This window comes from Ambystoma mexicanum, chromosome 3q (assembly GCF_040938575.1).
Source record: "Ambystoma mexicanum isolate Mex_15411 chromosome 3q, UKY_AmexF1_1, whole genome shotgun sequence".
NCBI lineage: Eukaryota > Metazoa > Chordata > Amphibia > Caudata > Ambystomatidae > Ambystoma > Ambystoma mexicanum.
In genome coordinates this window covers 1,253,814,841-1,253,823,052 of record NC_090926.1, presented here as the reverse complement: position 1 = coordinate 1,253,823,052, position 8,212 = coordinate 1,253,814,841, and positions in this window count along the sequence as shown.

The following is an 8,212-nucleotide window of genomic DNA, read 5'->3' as shown; positions in this document are numbered from 1 at the left end:
CGTCTAGGGAGGGCACTATACAAATGGGTAGCACATCTGGGCTTCTCAAGGGGTTCCAGAGGTGTCGCAAAACTAATGAGAAAGTCTCTGCACCTATGCATCACCTATGTAGTATGGGATTTTAGGGGCATATTAGTGGGGATCACAGGGACAATGGGAGGGAGAGGGGTATACACATTCACTAGTGTATACGCGCCACCTACACTTGGTAGAAACCCTAGAAGAGCTTAAAAAAGTTATAATTAAAGCCCCTCTTGGTCCATTTATTGGTGGAGATTTACATGCAGTAGTAGCAAACCCAATAATAGACCGATGGAAGAAGGGAGACACTCAAGAGGGGGAGGGTGCTCACAGTTAGGGGAGTTTCTGGAGGCAATTGTCCTACTACACATATGAAGGGAGGTGCACCCAGGAAACTGCATTAATTCGTATTCAGTATTTTCAGGTCAACCAGGTGTCAAAACAGACTCTGTGGGAAGCATATAAGGCGGTATTGAGAGGCAAAGCAATGGCGACGATCTCTGGAAGGGAGAGGGAAAGGAAGAGAGAAAGTATGAGGACGACGCAATTGAAGGTGAGCTGGCGCAAGACGCAAAACAAAGGTGTACTGAGGAGCATTATGAATGCAAGAGAGGTAGTTAACATCAAAGAACTGGATAGAGCCAAAATAGGCTGGTGGCATAAAGGGTTGCGGGTATATGAATGAGGTGATACAACTGGGAAACTACTGCCCTGGCTGGACTGTAGGGAGACACAGAGCAAGATGGTGGGTGAGATTCAGAGGGAACCTCAGGACACTGCACACGTTTGCCATTTTCTGAGAGAAATTATTCACATCACGAACAGATGAAAGATGCGGAAATACAGAGCTACTTACAGGTCCTCCCCATCAAACAGTTCGCAGAGGACCAGTGGGGAACCCTAGAAGGGGATATAATGGTGGAAGAACTTGGACAGCGTTAGAGTAACTTGCTAAGGGGAAATCTGCAGGGCAAATGGACTGGAGCTGTGGATGAAACTATAGGAGGAATCACTGGAAACCATGAGAGGCATGTTCAGGGATAGAAGGGCCCTGCTGCCAGACTTCAGGGAGGCAATAATCGTGGCGATACCAAAGCAAGGGAAGCCGTCGGACTGGTGTGTCGTATAGACCTATGTCACTGATCAATATAGAGGCAAAGTGCCTAGCCAAGCTACCGGCGAACAGGCACCATAAAATAATCTGACATAATTAATGCAGAGCAGTGTGGATTAATCCCTAATAGATCCACTCGGATAAACATTGGGAGACGCCATCTGCTGATGCCAAATCTTCCTGCACCACAGTGGACAACCTGTCCCTGGAAGCTCGCAAAGCATTCAACGTGATAGAATGTAATTACTCATTCAAATTAATGTCCAAACTTGGATTTGGGGAAGGTTTCATGAAATGGGTGAAGTTGGTTTGCGACCAACCCAGGATGTGAGTAAAGGAACAGCTCCTTCTCGGAAGGTTTTTTTCTTGGAGCGAGGTACAAAACCGGTATGCCTGTTGTCACCGCTCCTATTCACGATAGCGTTGGAACCACTGGTAGAAAGGTTTTGTATAGATCCGGGGATAACAGGATATAGAGGCTCGGGGGACTGAAGAGAAAAGGATATTGCTCTTTGCACACAATATCCTGATATACCTGAGGAACCCGGAAATATTGATACCGAGGGTGATGGAAATGATAAAGTTGGGCAGTTAGGCAGGTGTGAAGATTGCCTGGAAAAAGTCCATCCACTACCCAATCACATGGGACGGGGATGTCGGAGGCCTCTGCTTTGGATGGAAATGGTTCTCACAGGGTTTCGTTACCTGGGGATATTTGTTCAGATGGAAGAGTCCATCTATGAGGAGTGAAACTATCGCCTGCGATTAGAAGATTTGAGACAGATGTTATACATTGGGGTTTGTTCCCCTGCCGGGGAGGGCAGCAATTTATAAGATAACCTTTCCCAGACTGGTCTGTATTATCCAACATGCACCGATGTCAATATCATTGCTCATCTTCGGCACAATCGAAAAACTTCTGCAAAGATTTCTATGGAAAAATAAGATAGCTAGAGTGAGATTGGACATCCTGTACCATTCGCAGTGGGAAGAGGGGGGGGGGGTAGGGTTGCCAAACATAAAGTGGTACTATTAGGCATTGCAGCTAGCGACAGTGAATGGGTGGAAATAATGTTAGGGTACGGAGAGCAAAGTAGATGGGGAGTGAAATCTAAGTAGTGCCAAGTCTACCACCAGTCACGAAAGTGGTGGGCAAGGCATGGCTTCAGGCTCAAATGCCTGGGATGGGCCAATCAGCAAAGGTTCTCGTCACTAATTTGTGAAAATGGACTAACAAAAGGGATCTAGCATCTGGCAGGAGAACGGAGTAAGCATGGGGAAGGTAGGGTGTTCAAGGCACAATAATGAAGACATTCCGAGATCTTAAAGAGTGGGGATTAAGCCACATAAGATCATTACAAATAGTTGCAACTGCGGCACGGTCTGGGTCCACACATGAGTGGTGGAGAACATTTACCACAAGCTGCCTCGTTGTAGAGGAATGTTCTGGATGGAAAGATAATGGGGGTCATTAGGAGTTTGCCGGTCCGGAAATAAGGGTGCTGGTAAGCTCACCAGCACCCTTGTTTCTGGATCATAAAACTCAAGAGTCTGCCTGCCGTGACTGCTGTGCTCGACAGGTCTGACCCTGCCAGGCACAGTGGCCCCGGTAGGTAGACCGGTCACGGTTAGTAACAGTGCCGGTGCTTTTGTGGCCCCACTCCCATAGAGTCCTATGGGCGCCTGACTTCCTGGGCTGCCGATGTTGTAATCTCCCAGTGGCACCGGGTAGTTGGGTGCCGGTAAAATATTACGATTCCAGCGGCAACCCGCCTGTAGCACTTAGGCATTCTGGTCACTAACTTTTGGCTAGGGAGGGGTCAAGTGAGCTCTTTTTCAGAAGGGGAGTTATCCACACCTCTTTGAGGGAGGAAGGGACCACCCCCTCTGTGAAAGAGAGGTTGACCATCCTGGTGATCCATGGATTTAGGAAAGACATGGATTCCTTGAGGATAATGGCTGGACAAATATCAACCCTGCCGGGAGTGAGTTTAAGATTATTCACTATCCTGAGAATCTCTGTCTCGGAGCACTGTTTAGGATTGAACTCTGATGTCGATGAGCCAATAAGAGGGGTATCTGATGAGGCACTGTTTTGCAAGGAGAGACATGTTTTCATTTGGATAGTGTGTTTTTTTTTTTACCAAGAATTCAGTTGGAGAATTCCTCTTTGATCAATTCACACCAAGTAGAGTCTTGCTTGTTGGCATGGGAAGGGGTACTTTTCCCTCCCACTGCTTTCAGCACTTTGAATAGTTCACAGAATCTTGATTTGGCGTTACAAATTCTTGTGTTAAAATATTTGGATGTTTCCTCGGTGATCATTTTTTTTTTACAGTTAACTGCATTTTTGTATTTGGAAAGGGCTTCAGGGATGTATTTTTTGCGCCATTCTCTTTCACATGTTCTTTTTTCTAGCCTGGATGCAAGCACTGTTTTGTTGAAACAGGCATTTCTTAATGTTTCAGGTTTTCCCGGTGATAGCACCTCAGTTACTTCAGCAATGACTACAGATAAATGAGCAACCAGGGTAGTAACATTCCCGAAAGGAGGAGGTAGTTTAGGTTTAATCAGTTCTATACATTTATATACTCAGTCTGACTCATTAGCCTGAGTTGCTTCTAGATAGAAATGCCCATTATAGCACGAGTCGGTTCTTGATGGAAGTGCAAATGTTAGCATGTCCCACACTTTGGTTGAATTGTGAACATTAACCTGAATCGCATCTAGATAGAAATGCAAATGTAAATGTTATCACGCCCCACATATGCATCATGCGTACCCTGCTTTCCTGTTCCCCATGCTATTGCTATATATCCTGTCGCCGTAAACCCAGCCCCGTCTCTATGTGTCCGTTTGTCGCTATGTTCCCTGCCATCCTGTTCACGTGCCTGGTCTCAGGCTTTTTAAAATAACCATCATTTTAAATATATATAAGATAACCAGCTTACTCTACTATACACCATCATACAACAAGAACACAGCTACAGCCCTGATTAATTCAGCCTAGCTGTCACATACGAATACAACGCCATGAACACCTCATCACCCTAATGAAACACAGCTAGCCGAGCACATTCCAGCCTAGTTGCTCACATATGCATACTTCAGGCCTAAAGCAGCCAGAACCCAGTCTGGGTGTCCACCCACCAAACTGCACGCATACAACAGATATCTTCAGCACCACATCTAACGCTAGGATGCAGCTACCATCCGGCAATTACATCAGCTTCACACATATCCTGTGCACCCACGCACCCTACGACACGTTATCTCTCTACTGACTAGAACTACGGTTACTGAGAGCTTTCAACCTACCAGCGCTTTGAGGTCATACAATGATATATAGAGCGCTATATAAATGCCAAATAAGGGAATAGTTTCTTACCTGTAACTCCATTTCTCCAGCATTGGTATCTTTCATGGATTCACATGCTTAGAATATTCCCCGTCGTCAGACTGGGACCCCTCGGTACACATATATAGCCTTTTCCAATAGGAAAACTTCTTACACTTTTGTGTCCTATCTACGTCCTTTTAGGACCCGCCTACGCATGCTCCGTAGGCCGTCCCAGTATAAGAGGCCCGCCCCCGCGGCTCCCCTTCAGATTTCGGCCCCTCCAAAGTAGGAAGGGTTAAACTTATCAATCAAATACATTACATTCCGGGGAGGTTGGCGGGCGCATGTGAATCCATGAAAGATACCAATGCTGGGGAAATGGAGTTACAGGTAAGAAACTATTCCCTTCTCCAGCATTGGATCTTTCATGGATTCACATGCTTAGAATAGATTGTATAGCAGTAACACTTGAGACGGCGGTGAGAATGTAATGTAATATACCCTCACCACACTACACAATGCATATGTACGGTAGGAATAAGTTAACTCATGTAACCTTACCCACATAAAGCATACTGTCATTAAAAAGGTAGACAACAGATTCTCCACAGCGTGGAGCTTACCTTACTGAAACAGATGGCGCAGGACAGCTCTTCCCATCTGCACCTCGTCCGCATGCTGCCTGGCAAGGTAGTAGTGGCGGGTAAACGTGTGGGGCACTGACCATGCCGCAGCTTGGCATATGTCCGTCAGCGGAATTCCTGCCCATAAAGCTGTTGAGGAGGACATCGATCTTGTAGAATGGGCTCTAGGATGTCCTTGCAGTGGCCTTCCTGCCTTAGAGTGACAAAACGCAATCGTCGATGAGACCCATCGAGCCAATCCTTCTTTAGAGATTGTTTTCCTCTCGTCGACGGACCAGATGCGACGAACAGTTGTCGAGTAGACCTGAGTTCCTGTGTACGATGTAGGTAAAATTTCAGAGCCCTCTTAACGTCCAGGGTATGAAGAGCTTTTTCTGCTGCCGACGATGGTGTGGCGAAGAAAGTAGGGAGAACAATGGACGAGTGTTTGTGATACACTGTCGGAACTTTTGGGACGAACATAGGATTAGTTGCCAGGACTACTTTGTCCTTAAAGAATCTTAGGTATGGCGGGTCTACGACCAGCGCTTGCAGTTCCGAGATTCTTCTAGCTGATGTGATAGCAATCAAGAATGCCAACTTCCACGAAATGAATTTTATGTCGGACGTGGCCATAGGCTCAAAAGGCGGTTTCATTAAGCCTGCCAACACTGTGTTGAGACTCCAAGTCGGGGGGAAACGTTTTACCGGGGGAAAAACTCGAAATAAACCCCTCATGAAGTGTTTTACAAGTCTGTCGCTAAATAGAGGAGACGACTGCCTCTTCCTTGTGAACCTCGAGATGGCCGCCAGGTGCACCTTTATCGATGCGAAGGATAATCCCCTCTCCGCCAAGAGGAGCAGGTAAGGTAGAACTTGTTCCGGCGTCACCAACAACGGTTGTAGGCCCTGTTGTCTTCTACACCATTCACAGAACCTCCGCCACTTATAGGAGTAAGATTTGTTTGTAGAAGGGGCTCTAGCCGCCTGCAGATTTTTTTGAAAATCCTCCGAAACGTCTAAAGCACCGAACTCCGAAAAGTCAGGAGCCAGGCTTTAAGGTTGAGACTGTCCGGGTCGTGATGCCACACCGTGCCTTTGTCCCGGGATAGTAGGTTCGGGACTTTCGGAAACGCTATGGGATGTTCCAGCGACAGGTGAAGCAGGTCGGAGAACCACGGTTGCCTTGGCCAGTATGGTGTCACTAGAATTACCTGGAAATTGTATCTGCGTATCCACTGTATTGTCCTCCGTATGAGGGGGGACGGGGGAAAAGCATAGAGGAACATGTCCGTCCATGGGAAGGAGAATGCCTCCCCCATGGAACCCTCTTGAGGCCATCTGCTTGCGAATTGCTCGCATTTCTTGTTGTCTTTGGTCGCGAAGGCGTCCAGAGGGGGGGTGACCCCATTTCTCGAACACTTTCATCAGGTGAACTGTGTCAATTTCCCACTCGTGTATCTGGGCCATGCTTCTGCTGAGGGAGTCTGCTTGGGAGTTCCTCACTCCTGGGAGGTGATGAGCCACGATGGAAATTTCGTGCTTTAATGCCCAATGCCATGTTTTCTGGGCTTCTATGGAAAGAGTTCTTGATCGCGTCCCTCCTTATTTCCTCAGATAAAACATTGCCGTTGTATTGTCGGTCAGTACTCGTGCTCGCGAACCCTTGATGTGTGGTAGGAATGCCTTCAAGGCCCATCGTACTGCTCTGAGCTCTAACACGTTTATGTGTAGGAGTGACTCCGTTGGAGACCAGCGACCTTGCGTTTAGAGAGCACCCATGTGAGCTCCCCATCCGGTTAGGGATGCATCCGTGACTATGGTTCGCTGAAACTCCGGCTCCTGTAGGGGTACACGGTTGTTCAGATTGTGGAAACTCTGCCACTACTGAAGGGTCCGAAGCAGCTTGTCGTCGTCGATGGTTATCTTGTCTGACCACGATCCTTGAGCCTGCGTCCATCGGTCCGCGAGGAATTCCTGGACTGGCCTCATGAATCGGTGACCGTTTTCCACCAGATGGATGCAAGATGCCATGGCCCCTAGGACCGAAACGTATTTTCTCACTGAGATCTTGGTGTTTCGCCGTAGTCGGCACGCTTGTTGATTGAGTCTTGAGGTTCTGTCGAGAGAAGGTTTCACTAGCCCTAACTGGGTCTCAAACTGTGCCCCCAGGAATACCAGCGTTCTCGATGGCCGCAGAGAGGATTTTTCGAAGTTTATGGCGAATCCCAGCTGTTGTAGAAGCTGCATGGTGGCTTGTAAACTTGTGTTGGTCGACGCTGGGGAGGATCCCCTTACCAGCCAGTCGTCGAGGTATGGGTATACATGGTGGCCTTGCTTCCTTAGCCAGGCCGCTACTGGAGCCAGGCATTTCGTGAAAGTTCTGGGAGAGGTCTTGAGCCCAAAAGGAAGAACCGTGAATTGGTAGTGAGTCCGCCCTATTACAAATCTTAGGAATTTCCTGTGTTTCCGACACATTGGAATATGGAAATACGCGTCCTGTAAATCCAGGGACGCTAGAAAATCCTCTTCTTGAACGGCGCGGATCACTTCCTGCAGAGTGAGCATCTTGAATTTTAGGCTCTTTAAAGACTTGTTGAGATCGCGTAAGTCTAAAATGGGACGCCATTTGCCGTTTGGCTTTTTTACGACGAAATATCTTGAGTAGACTCCTTGACCTCTCTGTGATGTTGGAACTAATTCTATCACACCCTTTGCTAACATGAGTGTTACCTCTTGTTGCAGTATCTTCAGATGGGAATGAGCGGTGAACGCAGGTGGAATTTGCGGAGGGCTGTGTTTGAATTGTAGAGAGTGTCCGTTTCTTATAGTATCCAGCACCCATTGATCCGTCGTTATTTGTTCCCATTCGTCGACATATGCTGAAACTCTTCCCCCCCCCCAGAACGGTGTGTTGTATGTCACTGCTGATCTTTATTTTGCTTGTCTCTCGACGACGGATATGATGGTCTTTTCCTGGAAGTCTGGAAGTTCCGGCGACGGTTTGCCATTTGGGAGGCACGTCTGTATCCCTGGGAGGGGTAAGCCGATCTGCCAAAGGATCTGTCTCCAGACGCAGAGAATCTTGAATTACCTGAAGCCCCTATAAAGGGA